Consider the following 19886-nt stretch of genomic DNA (forward strand, 5'->3'; position numbering starts at 1 on the left):
CGCTGCCAAAGGAGGGGGGCCGGGCTTCCCCTCCCCCGAGAGGGCTCTCAGTCAGCTCGACTCGGACATGTTCCGGGCAGCCATCCTCGCGACCGCCTAGCATCTGGACGAGATGCCAGGTGAGTGGGACGCCAACCCCCATGAGGGGGCTAGGCAACTGATGGGCATCGTGATGTCGGCCTGCGACGTCGCGATGCCCCGGTCCCACCCCCGTCGGCGCCGGGCTGCCTATTGATTGACGGCAACCATTGCAGAACTGCGAGAGGTCGCCGCCCAGGCCAGGCGGGTGTAAACCCAGGCCCGGCGGAAAGAGGGGAAGGCCGCGAGAGAGAAGGAGGGATATCACCAAGCGCGAAATGCCCTCAAGACCGCCATTGGTGATGCGAAGGCGGGAGCCTGGGAGCAGTTGGTGAGATCCCTGGATGAAGACCCGTGGGGGCGCCCCTACAAGCGGACGGTCGGGAACATCCGTCCGTGGGCGCCTCCACCAACGGAGTCGCTAGATCCCCGGGACCTGGAGGGGCTCCTCAACACCCTCTTCCCGAGGGTGGAAGGAGGCCCCCGAAGATCCCTGCCCCTGAAGATGGGGAGCGGATCGAGGACCTGGGGATCAGTCCGGAGGAGCTCGCCAGCGCCAGGAAGAGGCTGGGGGCAGGGGCAAAACCCTCGGCCCCGACGGCATTCTTGGCAGCGCCTGGGCTCTCGCTCTCGCTGATCGGAACATGTCCGAAGCCATGAGAGGTGTGATGAACGGGTGCCTGAAGGATAGGGTTTCCCCCCCCAGAGTGGAGGAGGGCCAAATTGGTCCTCCTCTCGAAGGTGAGCAAAACACCCGACGGACCGCCGGCATACCAGGTATGTCGGTAATTACTTTCCGGTTTTTGTAACAGATGTCATTAGCCATAAGTATGCAATGTTATGATTTGATACATATGTCATTTTATTCTACTGACATTAACCTCAAAACTACACAAGTTACGTTCCGCCAAAATAACAGCGTTATAGATTAATAATTTTTTGAAAATGTCAAGTTTTGTGCCTGAAAACGTGCATTTGCGACACGCATTACTTTTCTTGTTTAATCAAAAGAAAAAAGCCGCTGAAAGTCATCGTTTGCTGGTAAAGACTTACGGTGAGCATGCTCCAACCATAAGAACATGTGAAACATGGTTTCGACAATTCAAATGTGGTAATTTCAACGTTCAAGATAAAAAACGTCCTGGTAGGCTGAAAACGTTTGAAGATGCGGAATTGCAGGAGTTATTGGATGAAGACCCAACACAAACTCAAAAACAATTGGCAGAAAAGTTGAATGTGAGCCGAGTAGCAATTTGTGAACGATTACAAGCGATGGGAAAGATCCAAAAGATGGGAAGATGGGTGCCACATGAATTGAATGACAGGCAATTGGAAAATCGAAAAATCGTCAGTGAAATGCTGCTTCAAAGGTATGAAAGGAAGTTATTTCTGCATCGAATAGTAACGGGTGATGAAAAATGGATTTATTTCGAAAATCCCAAGCGCAAAGAATCATGGTTATCACCTGGCGAAGGCGGTCCATCGACTGCAAGGCCAAATCGCTTTGGTCGCAAGATCATGCTCTGTGTCTGGTGGGACCAGGTTGGTGTCGTATATTATGAACTGTTGAAACCTGGAGAAACAGTTAATACTGATCGCTACCAACAACAAATGATCAATTTGAACTGTGCATTGATCGAAAAACGTCCACAATACGCTCAAAGACATGATTTTGCAGCATGACAACGCGCCGTCTCATACAGCAAAACCAGTCAAAGAAGTGTTGAAATCACTTGGATGGGAAGTTTTATCGCACCCGCCGTACTCTCCAGACCTGGCTCCATCCGACTACCACCTTTTCGCATCGATGGGGCACGCGCTTGCAGAGCAGTACTTCGCCGATTTCGAAGAAGTTAAAAAATGGCTCGATGAATGGTTTAGCTCAAAGGAGAAACAGTTCTTTTGGAATGGTATCCATAAATTGCCTGAGAGATGGGCAAAATGTATAGAATCAAATGGCCGATACTTTGAATAAATATATTTTAACTATCCATTGTAAATAACGTGTTTTCTTTAGCGAAAAAACCGGAAAGGACTTACCAACACACCTGGTATAGGCCAATTTGCCTGTTGGACGAGGCGGGCAAGATGCTGGAGCGCATTATTGCGGACCGCTTCTGTCCGACATCTGTCCTCGGATGGACCGGATCTCCACGACAGGCAATACGGGTTCAGGCCCGGACGACCGACGCTGGATCCAGCACGTCCGGGACCTGGCCCGTGCTGTCGTGAAGGAGAGGGGTGGGGTGTTGTTGACGGTATCATTGGATATAACCAACGCCTTCAATACCCTGCCGTGGCCGGAGATTGGGCGGGCGCTCGAGCACCATCGAGTGCCTGCCTATCTCCGGCGTATCCTCGCGGCCTATTTCGGGGACAGGGACCTCGCCTACCCTATTCAGGGCGGGGTCCAGGGCCGGCGGCAGATGGAACGCGGTGTCCTACAGGGGTCTATGTTGGGCCCCCTGCCGGAACATCGGGTTTGACAGGGTGTTGCGCTCGCCCTTTCCCCCCCAACTGCCACGTCATCTGCTACGCAGATGACACTCTGGTAGTAGACGGGAGGGAGAGCTGGGGGGATGCCTGCTTCAATGCGGAGGTGGCCCTGGCAACAGTCGTGGGCACTATTAGCGACCTGGGTCTGAAGGTGACGCCCAATAAGACGGAGGCCGTCTTCTTTCATGACGGCAGCGGTGGAGCGCCACCGGAGACCCGGGTCTTGGTGGATGGAGTCCGCGTCCGCGTCGGGTCCACAATAAAGTATCTGGACCTGACGTTGGACGGCCGGTGGGACTTCAGGGCCCACTTTAGGGAACTAGCCCCCCGGGTCAGGAAGGCAGGCCTGGCGCTCGTCAGGCTGATGCAGACTCAGGGGGCCCAGGCTGGCACGCTCGCCGCTAGTATGTGGGAGTAGTCCTCTCGATCGCCCTCTACAGGGCGCCAATATGGGCACCCCAGTTGTTGGCTACTGCCCAAAGCAAAAGCCTGATGCGCCAGGTGCTGAGGGCGGTGGCTGTGAGGGCGGTTCGGTGCCGCTCCATAGCATGGCGGCGACGACCCTGGTCGGCTCTCTCTCTCGGTGGAGCTCCTTGTGGAAGAAAGGTGCACCCTGTACTGGAGTACCAAGGAGCTCCGCGAAAGGAGGGAGGCAACGGCCAGGGAACTATCGGTCCTGAAGTCTCAGGTGGCTGTCCGGACTCTGCAGAGGTGGGAGGACGCAATGTCCGACCCGCGGTAGTTCAGGCGGCTAACGACGACGGCTGTCCGCCCCTGCCTGGCGGAATTCGCGGGCAGGAGGGGGCGCGGACTCACGCATCATCTGGTGCAGGTGATGACCGGACACGGTTGTTTCGGTCATTACCTGCACCGGATAAAGAAAGAGCCCACCACTAGGTGCCACCACTGCCCGGAGCCGGATGACACTACGCACCATACCCTGTCCGAATGCCCGGCATGGGACAGAAAGCGCGGTGTCCTGGCCCGGGCAGTGGGGTGCAGGGAGAACGAGGTGACGCTCCCGCGCATGGCAAGAGCCATGTGCGGGAGCGACGAGGTTTGGGGAAAGGCGGCCTCCTTCTGTCGCAGCGTGCTGACGCGGAAGGAGGCCGCCAAGTGGGAGCGTCGCCCTGGAGACCGTCGCAGACAGCGGCGGGAAGGACGACGCTGCCCGGGGTTAAGTAGTAGCGGGCCCGAAGGGGCGCTGGCCGAGGAGGAGGAAAGGTCACCGGCTAGACAGAGGCCGCCTCGGGGACGTCTTCGGCCGCGCGGGGGGAGGAGGCGACGAGGGGCGCGTAAAGCCCGCCTCCCCCCTGAGCGTCGGATAAGGTAGGCGAGGAGAAGTGGAAGCCTAGTTGGAGCTTGGCCCCATTCTCACGCCCCTCTCCTTTGGAGGGGGATAAATAGGGGTCGCGGAGGAAGGGTGGATGTCCCCTTCCTCCAAGTAATCACCGGAAGGCCAACCCGGTCAGGAAACCGGTCGGGGCACCGCGCACTGGACTCCCATTGCGGGACAGGGCGCGGTACTCGACGGCGTGGGGCTCCAGGAGAGCCCTGGAGCCGGAGTGTCGGGGAAGGAATACGGGAGTAGTTCCCCTGACTCCCCCCACCACGGTCCGAATGGTAGACATCCCACAGGGGTTTTAGTCAGTAAGAGTCTGACATAACCCCCGACCCCCCAAAAGGTCGGGGGTATCCATGACGGATTTCCCCTGCGTTACCAAAAAAAAAAAGGTACAGGTCTGTTTTTTCACCAAAATCGAGTCCTGTGAAAACTACTTTCACCATAAATTTCGACTCTTAATTCCCAGCAGAAGCGGAGATATCAACGGTACAAGTTGGAAAACTTTAACCGTCGATATCTCCTAAATGGCTAGAGATATAGACCTGTTTATTTGCCAAAATATAGTCCTATTGCAGCCCTATTCTCACCATAAGTTTCGACTCTCAACTCCCACTAGAAGCGGAGATATCAACTACAAGTTGGAAAACTTTAACCTTCGATATCTCCTAAACGGCTAAAGATACAGGCTTGTTTTACACCAAAATATAGTCCTGTAAAAACCCTACATTCACCATAAATTTCGACTCTTAATTCCCAGCAGAAGCGGAGATATCAACGGTACAAGTTGGAAAACTTTAACCGTCGATATCTCCTAAATGGCTAGAGATATAGACCTGTTTATTTGCCAAAATATAGTCCTATTGCAGCCCTATTCTCACCATAAGTTTCGACTCTCAACTCCCACTAGAAGCGGAGATATCAACTACAAGTTGGAAAACTTTAACCTTCGATATCTCCTAAACGGCTAAAGATACAGGCTTGTTTTACACCAAAATATAGTCCTGTAAAAACCCTACATTCACCATTAATTTCGACTCCCAATTCCCAGTAGAAGCGGAGATATCAACGGTACAAGTTGGAAAACTTTAACCTTCGATATCTCCTAAACGGCTGGAGATACAGGCCTGTTTTTTTACCAAAATATAGTCCTGTATCAACCCTAATCTCACCATAAGTTTCGACTCTCAACTCCCACTAGAAGCGGAGATATCAACTACAAGTTGGAAAACTTTAACCTTCGATATCTCCTAAACGGCTAGAGATACAGGCCTGTCTTTTTGCCAAAATATAGTCCTGTAAAAACCCTTCTCACCATAATTCGACTCTCAATCCAGTAGAAGGAGATATCAAAAAAAAAAAAAAAAAAAAAAAAAAAAAAAAAAAAAAAAAAAAACAATACAAGTTGGAAAACTTTAACCTTCGATATCTCCTAAACGGCTAGAGATACAGGCCTGTCTTTTTGCCAAAATATAGTCCTGTAAAAACCCTTCCCTCACCATAAATTTCGACTCTCAATTCCCAGTAGAAGTGGAGATATCAACAGTACTAGTTGGAAAAGTTTAACCTTCGATATCTCCTAAGCGGCTAGAGATACAGGCCTGTTTTTTTGCCAAAATATAGTCCTGTCTCAGCCCTATTCTCACCATAAATTTCGACTTTCAACTCCCAGTAAAAGCGGAGATATCAACGGTACAAGTTGGAAAACTTTAACCTTCGATATCTCCTAAACGGCTGGAGATACAGGCCTGTTTTTTGCTAAAATATAGTCCTTTAAAAACCCTACTTTCACCATAAATTTCGACTCTCTATTCCCAGTGGAAGCGGAGATATCAACGGTACAATTTGGAGAACTTTAACCTTCGATATCTCCTAAACGGCTAGTGATACGGGGCTGCTTATTGCAAAAATATTGTCCTGTATCAACCCTATTCTCACCATAAATTTCGACTCTCAATTCCCAGTAGTAGCGGAGATATCAACGGTACAACTTAAAAATGTAACCTACGATGTCTCATAAAAGGCACAAGATACAAGAATGCGCTCTTGCCACAATATAGTCCTATATATATTCCATTCTCACTCTAAAGCTCGAATTTCAATTCCCAGTAGAAACGGAGATATTAACAGTACAACTTAAAAATGTAACCTTCGATGTCTCCTAAACGGTTCAAGATACAGGAACGCGCCTTTGCCACAGTATAGTCCTATATATGCCCTATTCTCACTATAAAGCTCGACTCTCAGTTCCTAGTAGAAACAGAAATATTAACAGTACAATTTAAATATGTAACCTTCGATATCTCCTAAACGGCTCAAGATACAGGGACGCTGGTTATGGGCGAACTTACCTCGTTAAGGCATCGTCGCGGTATCGTTGTCACGAAAAATAAGAAATAAAGGAATTAAATATCCGCACCGTTGCAAAAAGAGGTGCGATAGCGTCCCTTCGCAAGTAGAATGTTAGGCCCTAGCGAACGCGAATGTTTAATTCCACCGCGGATACAAACGTACCCCGACTATTTTCTTCGTTGAAAGTGAATCTTCATAACTCGCGCTTGATCATGCGTTGAGACTATCGAGAGTGAAAGATTGAAGCGGGAGTTGATAAGCGTGACAAAGTAATCGCGCATTTTATGGTCGCTCTTTAAAATGGGGGCGCTTCTTTCGTCAGTGATAAATACGAGAAGAAATCAAAGCCTGTTATCGGTGAGGTCGTAAAACCGCATAGATTTTCCTTCCGCAGCTGCTCCCGCGGCTGTTTAATCCGCATTACGATCATTTTTGCGGATAAGTATAGGGAAAGTGTCATCCGCGAATAATTTTTGTCCTCTGAACGATACGTTTCGTAAAGTTTTCCAACTCTTTTGCGCAAGTTCGTCGCTCATGCTTGATAAAAAATGTTCCAAGACGTGCCTACAAAAAATGTTGCACGTGGAGAATACTCAGCGCACGTACTATCTTGGAATGAAATATCGCGAAGGAAACTATTCTCGTTCCTCCAACTTGCGCTTTACAAGTTTCGGGATCCACGAAAATTTCAAGGTCAGATACCGCTTGTTTGAGAGAGGCTTTTAGACATTTTCTGTGAGAATCTGAAGAACGAATATCGATTTTTTTCTAAAGATTCGAGATGCAAATCCAAATGTATTATTTATACGCATACGAGCGTGCGATTGGCTGAGGCTTTTTTCAGGTGCGACTTTTATCGTTTCACATCTCGCAAAAATCGTGTGAAGAAAGCTTGAGCTAATTATACGCTCACGCATGTGAAAACAACACACTCGAATTTGCAGCGACGACATAGCGGGGACATTTAGCGAGTACTACCTTGAAATTTCCGATTAGATTATATTTCTCGTCAGCCGTCGTTCTATCACCTAGCCCCGTCTCTTTCGCCCGGGTGCCTCACCAGGGAAATTTTTTGGATACGCTAAATCCCGTAAGGCCATCAGTCTTTATAGAATCTCGTCGATGCATAAGATTTATATTACCTGTACATACATATTTTGAAACATTTTCTTTTGCAACATTTATTATATCAAACAGATTTTGCGCGTCACATAATGTCCTTCGGACTACACGGACATTATTATTTTGATCATTTTGATTTCTTTGATATTCATTAAGAATTATCCAGAACGCAACTGTCATGTTGAACGACTCAACTGTCGTGTAAAATGTTCTGATTTTCACAAATTCATATAAAATTTTTCATTTTTCATTAATTCACAGAAGTCTTTCACTTTTCACTAGTTCACGCTAGGAAAAAGATTAATGATCGCTGCCCTGAGCAGCTGCAACACTTCTCCAATTATCTATGTCAGCGCGCTCCTACTCCTCAGATTTCTGTCATTAATAACTCGATAATTATTATGAATCTCGCAAAACGGTATGGGACTTTTATGTTTGTCTCAACCCAATCAACCCTTACACCCTTCAGGTTGGCAGCTAATTACCAGACACTTCGTATGATCTTCATGATATTAATCATATACAAATCATTAATCATGTGTCAATTCTTTCTTTTTTACATATATTAACATGTTAATTCATCCCTTTTTTAACAGTTTTTGTATCAGGGGATATCTTTTAAAAAAAAAAGGTGCGTGAAACCTCGATCTCGAATATATCGAAGCGGATGAAGAGAGAGAGAGAGAGAGAGAGAGAGAGAGAGAGAAAGAGAGAGAGAGAGGGAGAGAGAGAGGGAGAGAGAGAGAGAAAGAGAGAGAGAGAGGGAGGATGAGAGTTAAAGAGAAAGAAAGAGTGAAGGGAAAAGAAACAGTAAGGGAAAATGATAGAGTAATGGAGTGTGGGAAGGAAGGAGAGTGATAGGATGAGAGGAGTGTATGGAGTGATAGGGGGAGGGAGGAGGAGGGAAAGGGCAGTCAGCTTCTATATTCAGGACCATCTTGAATTCATCTTCAAATGCTTTTTAGCCAATAGAACGATGCATATAGCATCTAAAGATGAACTTAAGATGGTTTGGAATAGAAATGTTAAACCTCGAAATTCATTGGTTATATGGTTACGCGTTACTATGTAGAAAATATGTTATGGAATTTCAAACTGTATGCGCCTAATACATCGTATGTTGGAGTCGGATATTATTAAATTTTTATTACACTGCAGGGATTATTTTTATGATTTAAAATATTTATTCTAAACTTTAATATGAATAAACTAAAATGGCGCGCGCGTAGCACGCGCTTGTAGTGTTCTAGTGTTATATAAACGCATAACAATGAATGGTACCGTGCTTGTCAAGTACGCTATTATGGTTGTAGCACGGACATAAACCGCCTGAAAGTGGATGTAGCACGGACTGCCACCATATGCAAGTTTTACCGCCGAAACCTGAAAGTGAATGCAGTATCGTAGTTCCCCCCTCAAAATGGATGCAGATGGCGCCTCTTCCCAGTGCGGAAAGTCGGTGTCGTCGAAAACGCCGTGTTGGCCGCTCTCACGTTCCACTCTGATATTATCTCGTCGGTGGTAAAATATTGATGACCCTGGGTAAATTTTCGTATTAACCAAGGGGGTCCCAGGGAGCCGGAAGTAATTGAAAAGCGATAATAATACCGACTGCTTTAGCTACGCCACCGAATCGATCGCGCGACGAACGTTTCACGTTGAATGCGATGTCAAAGATGACGACGACGGGACGGCGGTCATGTTATTCGACGGCCGTCGTTAAGGCTCGTCTACAATAGCTGTAAGAGTAAGGCTGTAAGGCTGTAACGTAAGCTGTCAGCAGAGAGAAGCCCGGGCATGGCTGCATTTACAGCGTTATGGAAAAGTTGGCTGATTCGGAGCGCCAACTGGGTCCATTTTTCATGGACATGAACTACTAAGCCAATGTCCACGATTTGTTGGTACTATTCCGTGCTATGTCCATAATTATTTGGTTCTGTTCTGTGCTATGTTCACGAGCGAGCTAGATTAGTTAGATAAAAACGAAGAATCGGTCTTTGTCTCACCACTAGCGAATAGACAATCGCGACGAAGCGAGCCAGCAGCGATGTTATCATAAGGCAAACGTCGCCGTCTCCCCTTTCACCTCCTTATTTTCCTTTCCACATTGTTTTATATTCATAATTCGGGAGGAAAATAATTTCGAGGGTTCGGACGATTTCTAGCAATGACACGACAGAGATAACGCGCGGCCACATTAATTTGTCATGCCTTTTATATTACTTATAATTACATAGACGCCCATATATGCAAATTTTTTCGCCCTTTGGCTAAGCGAACAAGAGGCCGGGACCGCTCAGCAATGAGCGCGGGGTTCGAATTGAAAGGAAGATACTGATTTCTTTTGTTTTTCGTGGGATCGTTCCTCCTTTTCCTTCCTTTTCTACTTCGATGTTCGTCGAGGCGCTGGGAGGCCGATGCTCACAAGTTAGAGCGCGAGCACCACTCGAATACGCGATCCCAATTTTATTATAAAAAAATTACACAATAAACTTGACAATGAGCTATGAATGTGCTCGTACTTAGCACATCTTTCCGAAGCGCAACGCGTTGAGGCCGCAGTCGTATTTTGGACGATGAGGTTCGACCGGAGCGGTCGAGCAGCTGATTCGAAAAAAAACGGAGCGGAACAAACAGAAATAGCACTTGCGATCGGTGTCGTGCGACGAGAAGATCTGATCGAAGCGAGGAACCGAAAACGTTCGTCACTTCGATCTTACATTTATTTTTAGTTTTTGTGTCGCGCGGAGATGAGATGTTAACCGCTATTGTCGAAAACGTTGCCATATTTGGCAGTCACATGCTGACAAAACGTGACAACAACTACGCGGTGTCCGGTAGCAAAACACGCACGGCATGCTCACGCGCGAGTCACGCAGGATACCTCGTGGCATCGAGAATTCTCGATTTCGTCGACACAAAGAGCGGCGCTTTGGACGGATCGCAAACAAAATTATAGATAATTATATAATTATAGATAAGTATAGAATATTGCGCGTATGTTTTAATATTGTACAATATGGTATATAATAACAACAACTTCATTTCTTGCAATAATTTTTTTAAGATCTTCGTTGAGGTCGTGAATTAATTTTTTTCTTCATCAATCAGTTTTCTGCAAAAATTAAGACTTTTTAAATAAAATATAAAATGTTTCTCTTCTCTTCTCTCCGAAGAGTTAATTAAACAATATGTACTCCACAGAGTCAACTATCAAATGTGTAGTCAGAAGAGTCAATTCAAAAGTGTACTCCGAAAAGTCAATTTAATAGCGTATTCCGAAGAATCAATTTGAAAGCGTACTCTGAAAAATCAAATTAATATTGTAATCCGAAAAGTCAATTTATAATAGAATATTTACTTCGATGATTCAGCTAAAGCAAAAATATTTATTATTATATTCAGAGAATAATATTTAATTTACTATTTATACTTACTATCTTACTTATGCTTACCCTACATATGCTTCTTTGAATGAAAAATTTAATTTGTTGACTGATTCAGATTCAGATTTGTTAAAATATCTCTTATGCGCAACTCTTGAACAGATAGGTAGTAAAATAAATTTTTTTCTTTACGAATTTTATAAACTTTTCACGAACATAAAAATTGAAACATTCTCAGAGAACAAATAACTTTTCTTGAACATTTAAATCAAAGGAAAATCTTTTCCCATTAATAAAGAATGAATAATTAATATCTCACATGAGAGGAATCTTCATCCTTGAAATAACCGCGTGATTTTGCTTTTAGAAAAATATAATATTGATGTAATAGTAACAAATGCTACCCAATAACGGTGCAAATCTTAAACGTTTTTGAGAAATGCAGTTTGAAGTTTAGTCTTTTCTGTTAATGTCGTTATAGCAGAAAAATTACCAATTTGCTTCAGTAGCGCAGTGGATTAAGCTTTGTGATATGAGCGTAGAGGTTGTTCAAGTGTGTTATTTTTACTATCACAGGGAGAACTATGTAGAATGTATAATAATACACAGACAAATTCTTTACGTAATCATACTTATTTCTTTTAGCATGAATAAAAATGATAAATGCTAACGTGATAAGTGTATATCGCAATTGTACGTGTACACATACACACACACATACACACGTATACCAATGATGCCAAAACCGAACAATTCGTGAGAATTTTTTATTGATCGAAATTGTACGCGAAGACGAAAGAGAAGTACACGGGTCTCCGCGGGTATCTCGTTATATTAATTGCCTATGAGCTGATAAACAATTGATCTCCGGTATTTACAAGTTACGCTTGTCCGCAGCTTGCTTGGTTTTGACATCATAGGTATCAGTGATGCGAATTTGGTGACGGGCTTGCACGAGGATTCTCCTCCCCCCCCCCGCCCATATACGCACACAGCAGCTCGGTCAATCCGTGTGAGCCACGCGATCGGCAATTGTCGACGCGCCGAGCGAGCCAGAGAGAGAGAATATCATTCCCTCCTTGTCGTTCTCGTTCTCGCTCAGCGAGCGAGCCTAATTCTTTCTTACCCATAATCTGAATCGCGGGCGCGACTGTCTCTCTCTCCTTTCCTCTCTATGACAATACTGAAAAGTTTTGTCTACTCGGTGCACCGAAATTATTACAAATAATATTTTATTATTAATAATATTATTATTTGTAATATATATTAATTGTAATATTATTATTTGTAATTTTATTTGTAATTGTATAATAATGTTACAAATAATACAAATTTTTAACAAATTTTATTTGTAAAAATTATATCATTGTAATATTATTTGTAATAGTATTAATAATATGCGCCAAGAAAATGAAATATATTTTATTAATTATTTGCGGAGTCGGGCAGGTTCACAGGTTTGATTATTGAATTGTTTAATAATATTTTAAGAATAATTTAAGTTAATACAAGGATGTAGTTACGAAATAATAAAAGAATATTGTAACAGAATCAAGAAGTACGAAATGAAACCTCTGCTTTTATTACAATATCCTGTAAGTTAATACATATTTTTCATAGAGTATTAAATAATCTCCAAAAACAATTATATCGTGAAATTTTCTATCTGCGTGAAAAAAAATTCATAAAATATATTTGTTTCGTCGCTCTAAATGAGAAAACACTCAGAACAATGACATAGTTGTTCAGTGCACTACTCAATAAAAATATAATAATACTATGTTTGTATGTGTGAAGAATATTTGTTAACTTACAGGATATTGTAATAAAAGCAAGGAGGTTTTATTTTGTACTTCTAAGGCCAAGACTTATTAACGACTTAAGACATATTCGATTTGATCTCGCCTTAATTGGTCAGATCAGTGATCGGTCTTGCCTTAACTTCCAAGCCTCATAACTCGGAAAGTACTCAATGAAATGTAACTTGTTAGAGTGTTTTGGAAAGCTCTCGGGATAAGCTACAAGAATATGTAATAAAAAATTGTAGTTTCTATTTAAAAAAACATTAATGACCTTGGCCTGATTTTGACAAGGTCACTCAAGGTCAAGTCCACATTTCCGTCATGTGTCGTCCTTCAAGCCATGCAACTTTCGTTCGAAAAATTTTTCAATAAAATCAATAATGGACCATATCACTTTAGTTAGAAAAGTCTGGAAACGGTCAAATACCTGGAAGACGAAACATTTTTAAGAAAAATGTTTCCAACTAAAGTTGTAGGGTTTTAAAAGTAAAGTAAAAAAATAAAAGTAAAAGTTGAAGTATTGAATGATCATATCCGGTTGACCTTGAGTAGAGGAGTCAAGGCGAGGTCAATGCCAACATGATTTTTTTAAATGGAACATCCAATTTTTGTATCACACAGTGTTAAAGATGACAACGAGCCGTTTCCAAAACACTACTTGATCATCTATTTTTGTTGAAAATTGTTGTTGTCTGAGTTATGAGCTTTAGAATTTACGGTGCCGCCAGCATTAGTATTATTCAGGATGTACCGCGTGGAGGTTGCATGGTCGGACTTTACACCCTCCCTGTGTCTGTGTGTGTGTGTGCGTGCGCGCGCGTGTGTGTGTGTGTGTGTGTGTACGAGAAATATAGACTACGGAGTAGTGGTGCGTCAATTTTTAACTGATACTTTCCCAAACCGATGGATAACAAGATGTGGAGAAATAGAGTGGCCCTCTAGATCACCAGATCTTTCTCCATTGGACTACTTTTTATAAAGATATGTTAAAAACAATGTGTACGGAACGAAACCTGCTAACTTGGCAGACCTTAGGGAACGCATACTGCACCAAGTAAATCTTATTTCACCAGAAATGAGACAAAACGTTTAAAATGAATTTCATCTACGATAAGGTTATTGTCAAGCAGCAGACGGAAGACAATTTGAATACTTAATTCAATAAAAACCCGTCTACATACACATGCGCACGCGCGCGCGCGCACACTCTAACAAAGTTACATTTCATTGAGTACTTTCCGAGTTATGAGGCTTGGAAGTTAAGGCAAGACCGATCACTGATCTGACCAATTAAGGCGAGATCAAATCGAATATGTCTTAAGTCGTTAATAAGTCTTGGCCTTAGAAGTACAAAATAAAACCTCCTTGCTTTTATTACAATATCCTGTAAGTTAACAAATATTCTTCACACATACAAACATAGTATTATTATATTTTTATTGAGTAGTGCACTGAACAACTATGTCATTGTTCTGAGTGTTTTCTCATTTAGAGCGACGAAACAAATATATTTTATGAATTTTTTTTCACGCAGATAGAAAATTTCACGGATATAATTGTTTTTGGAGATTATTTAATACTCTATGAAAAATATGTATTAACTTACAGGATATTGTAATAAAAGCAGAGGTTTCATTTCGTACTTCTTGATTCTGTTACAATATTCTTTTATATTTCGTACTACATCCTTGTATAACTTAAAATTATTCTTAAAATATTATTAAACAATTCAATAATCAAACCTGTGAACCTGCCCGACTCCGCAAAATAATTAATAAAATATATTTCATTTTCTTGGCGCGAATATTATTAATACTATTACAAATAATATTACAAATGATATAAATTTTTACAAATAAATTTGTAAAAATTTGTATATTTGTAACATTATTATACAATTACAAATAAAATTACAAATTTATAATATTACATTAATATATATTACAAATAATAATATTATTAATAATAAAATATTATTTGTAATAATTTCGGTGCACCGAGTAGACAAAACTTTTCAGTATTGTCATAGAGAGGAAAGGAGAGAGAGACAGTCGCGCCCGCGATTCAGATTATGGGTAAGAAAGAATTAGGCTCGCTCGCTGAGCGAGAACGAGAACGACAAGGAGGGAATGATATTCTCTCTCTCTGGCTCGCTCGGCGCGTCGACAATTGCCGATCGCGTGGCTCACACGGATTGACCGAGCTGGCTGTGTGCGTATATGGGCGGGGGGGGGTGGAGGAGAATCCTCGTGCAAGCCCGTCACCAAATTCGCATCACTGATACCTATGATGTCAAAACCGAACAAGCTGCGGACAAGCGTAACTTGTAAATACCGGAGATCAATTGTTTATCAGCTCATACACAATTAATATGACGAGATATCCGCGGAGACCCGTGTACTTCTCTTTCGTCTTCGCGTACAATTTCGATCAATAAAAAATTCTCACGAATTGTTCGGTTTTGGCATCATTGGTATACGTGTGTATGTGTGTGTGTATGTGTATACGTACAATTGCGATATACACTTATCACGTTAGCATTTATCATTTTTATTCTTGCTAAAAGAAATAAGTATGATTATGTAAAGAATTTGTCTGCGTATTATTATATATTCTACATAGTTCTACCTGTGATAGTAAAAGTAACACGCTTGAACAACCTCTACGCTCATATCACAAAGCCTAATCCACTGCGCTACTGAAGCAAATTGGTAATTTTTCTGCTATAACGACATTAACAGAAAAGACGAAACTTCAAACTGCATTTTTCAAAAACGTTTAAGATTTGCACCGTTTTTGGATAGCATTTTTACTATTACATCAATATTATACTTTTCTAAAAGCAAAATCGCACGGTGATTTCAAGGATGAAGATTCCTCTTGTGTGAGATATTAATTATTCATTCTTTATTAATGGGAAAAGATTTTCCTTTGGTTTAAATGTTCAAGAAAAGTTATTTGTCCTCTGAGAATCTTTCAATTTTTATGTTCGTGAAAAGTTTATAAAATTCGTAAAGAAAGAAAATTATTTTACTACCTACCTGTTCAAGAGTTGCGCATAAGAGATATTTTAACAAATCTGAATCTGAATCAGTCAACAAATTAAATTTTTCATTCAAAGAAGCATATGTAGGGTAAGCATAAGTAAGATAGTAAGTATAAATAGTAAATTAAATATTATTCTCTGAATATAATAATAAATATTTTTGCTTTAGCTGTATCATCGAAGTAAATATTCTATTATAAATTGACTTTTCGGATTACAATATTAATTTGATTTTTCAGAGTACGCTTTCAAATTGATTCTTCGGAATACGCTATTAAATTGACTTTTCGGAGTACACTTTTAAATTGACTCTTCTGACTACACATTTGATAGTTGACTCTGTGGAGTACATATTGTTTAATTAACTCTTCGGAGAGAAGAGAAGAGAAACATTTTATATTTTATTTAAAAAGTCTTAATTTTTGCAGAAAACTGATTGATGAAGAAAAAAATTAATTCACGACCTCAACGAAGATCTTAAAAAAGATCTTACTGCAAGAAATGAAGTTGTTGTTATTATATACCATATTGTACAATATTAAAACATACGCGCAATATTCTATACTTATCTATAATTATATAATTATCTATAATTTGCATATATGGGCGTTTATGTAATTATATGTAATATAAAAGGCATGACAAGTTAATGTGGCCGCGCGTTATCTCTGTCGCGTCATTGCTAGAAATCGTCCGAACTCTCGAAATTATTTTCTTCCCGAATTATGAATATAAAACAATGTGGAAAGGAAAATAAGGGGGTGAAAGGGGAGACGGCGACGTCTGCCTTACGATAACATCGCTGCTGGCTCGCTTCGTCACGATTGTCTATACGCTGGTGGTGAGACAAAGACCGATTCTTCGTTTTTATCTAACTAATCTAGCTCGCTCGTGAACATAGCACAGAACAGAACCAAATAATTATGGGCATAGCACAGAATAGTACCAACAAATCGTGGACATTGGCTTAGTAGTTTATGTCCATGAAAAATGGACCCAGTTGGCGCTGCGAATCAGCCAACTTTTCCATAACGCTGTAGCCATGCCCGTTCTCAGGCTTCTCTCGGCTATAAGGATACATTATATAAGCACAAGTCATAAGAACATCGTTGGAGTCATTGGGATAACTGCCACTCGACTGTCAAGTTAAGCAAAGCCTAGCATGGTCAGCACATGGAAGGGTGACCGCTTGGAATCGAAGCTATTGACGGATGCAAGACGCGAGAAAATAAGGAGTAAATTTTTTACATAACAATAATATTACAGTTATATAACATTTTAGTAACATGTGATATTTCTGTTATATAACTGCAACTTTCTATGAGTGGGAAATTACAACTAACATGTATATTGCTTGTAACGTATACGTTATATTACGTGTTATATTTAGTTACATTATGACAATGTATCTGTTACGTAACTGTGTTTACTGGGATATACAGGGTATCTATAAAGTTCGACCCCACCCTTGGATCTCGGAAACGGTTTTAAATATTGAAAATTGTTTCAGACAAAAGTTGTAGGATATTGAGAGGGGCACATGATAAAAATATGGACTTGACCTTGAGTCACTTTATCAAGGCCAGGTCAATGTGATCGGTATTTTCTTAAATGGAACCTTTTATTTTTTATTGCATATTCTTATATCCCTTGTCGAGACGTTTTCAAAACACTATTCTTGTTTTTTTGCGCAAGCCATTCCCAAGATATAAAGCTTCAAAGTTGACATACTGCCGGCATTCGCATTACCCAAGGTGTATCGCGTGGAAGTTGCACGGTCGGATTTATGTCTCTTGTGTGTATATGTGTATGTGTGTGTGTGTGTGTGTGTGCGCGTGTGTGTGCGTACGTGTGTGCGCGCGCACATGCGCGCATGTGTGTGTGTGTGTGTGTGTGTGTGTGTGTGTGCGTGCGTGCGTGCTTGCGTGTGTGTGTGCGTGCGTGCTTGCGTGTGTGTGTGCGTGTATGTATCATAGTAGAGATAAGGACCTCACGGTTCGTCACTCCCGTCACTCCCGTAGTATTTTTTTACTCCAAACCCTCTTCACTGTGTGTGTGCGTGTATGTGGCCCTAAAAATGATCAACTTTGTGTGTGTTTCTTTAGTCAAAATCCCCCCCTCTCTCTCTCTCTCTCTCACTGTCTCTCTTCATCATTCTTCTTCTCCTTCCCCTTATATTAGTTATTTTCTTGCCGTTCACGCACACGCACGCACGCACGCACGCACGCACGCACGCACGCACGCACGCACGCACGCACGCACGAAGACAAAAGAGGTATAAATCTGTTAGAGCACCTCCACGTGGTACACCTTGGGTAATGCCGACGGTGCTGTTTCTAGTCTTGTGTAACTCTGAAGAAAATACTGAATAAAAAAATACTTAATTATAGTGTTTTGGAAAGCTCTCGAGCTGAGCTATAACAATATGTTCTGAAAAATAGGGGTTTTCGTTTAAAATTTTTGTTAACTTTCGAATGATCTTCAAGATTTGACCCCAAGGTCAAGATGAAGGTCATCATCAGATGACCCTCTCTGAACCCTACAACTTTCGTCTGAAACATTTTTCTCTATGACCGATCCCTGCAATGATAATCGAGGTGCACTATTAAAATAACACACCCTGTATATAGATGGGTAGACTGAGAATGAATAATGCTAACATTTCTTCCATATAATGAGTTTGATAAATTAATAATTAATTATTATTAATTATTATTAAGGCTTAAGTCTGACATGGTTATTTTGTTAATTGTTACTAATTCTTTTTTATCTTATCCAGCCTATTTTATTTTTCATAAAAAATCGTACAATTTTTGTTTAAAAAGTTTTTCCCCATCTGCAATAGTTATCGAGATAGCTTAAAGAGAATAAAACTTTAAGGGGAATTCACCCCTTAAGCCTGAGCCATGTTGATAAAAAAAATATGGGTCTCTTATTTTTAGCTACTGTATAAATACGCCAAGTTTCGTCGAAATCGTAGACACACATCGCAGATGTTTCTTGTCAATAGTATTCAGAGAGATTATTAAAATTTTTATCTTAATATAATACGATGATGATAAATAAATAACCTCTTACATCCAAACAGCACAATAGCAAGTTAATTGAACTTTATTTTTAATTAATATGATTCAATAAATGAACAAATGCATTTTTTTATTCTTTAATAACACAAGAGAACACACATAGCAAGTTAGATAGATTTTTTTTCTATTTACTAACAAGAAATAAAAATAAAAGAATTAATATGGGATAATCTCTATATGAAATAATTAATAATAATTTCTTAATATACACATGTAGGCACCACACGTGCACTGTATACAATATATAATATATTTATATTAGGATTAAAGTATACAACTAATTGCATATCGCAGAATAATGTTTTATATGTAATATATATGTATATGTATATATATACAATATTTGACATGTCAAACAATTCACAAATAGATTTTTTCTCCCTTCGTTTACATACACATATATTTGTTTCAATCTTCATATCTTTATATTGGCTTTATTCCGGATTCCATTCTTTGAGAATCAACAGGTAACAAAGGCATGGATTGTGAAAAGTTTAAATTTACATGAAACAGATTTCGAGCGTGCTATATATATGTATATTAACTAATGTTATGCACTTCCTTAGTAGAACATTTTACTTTTTACAATCAAAATTTTATAATATAGAACAGTATAAAACGACAATGTTTTTTCAGCAACAGCAGCAACATTGCTTTCATCGCGAGCATTTTGTCATACTGGGATGATGAAAAATATGTCTGTTTACGACTGTTGATGATATTGCAGTATGGTGTGTGTATGTGTGTGTGTGTGTGTGTGTATGTGTAATATAGAATGTCTGTGATCATAATATAATTGATGAAAGTGTAAACTTTCTAAAAAAAAAATGCAAAATAAATATTTTCAGGGAGAAAAATTATATTTAATATTTTAATTAACATACACAAGTATCCGACAGTCAAATTAACATATAGTGCTCTAATATTCAAAATCATTGTTCTCAAAGCTAATGACTATTTAAAAATTTATTCTATCAACTATGCTTTTTTTTTATACAATGAATTATCTTTGCCGGATATCTTACCATTTATTAAACGCCAAGAATGATTCAATTAGTTATTATTGCCAAAATGAAGAATTCATATATATTCATATATATATATATACATACAGAGTGTCCCATTTTAATGTCCCACCCCAAATAACTCTTCAGTATTGAAGTTTCAAGGAAAATG

This window comes from Harpegnathos saltator, unplaced genomic scaffold, assembly GCF_003227715.2.
Source record: "Harpegnathos saltator strain DR-91 unplaced genomic scaffold, Hsal_v8.6 scaffold66, whole genome shotgun sequence".
In the NCBI taxonomy this organism is placed as follows: domain Eukaryota; kingdom Metazoa; phylum Arthropoda; class Insecta; order Hymenoptera; family Formicidae; genus Harpegnathos; species Harpegnathos saltator.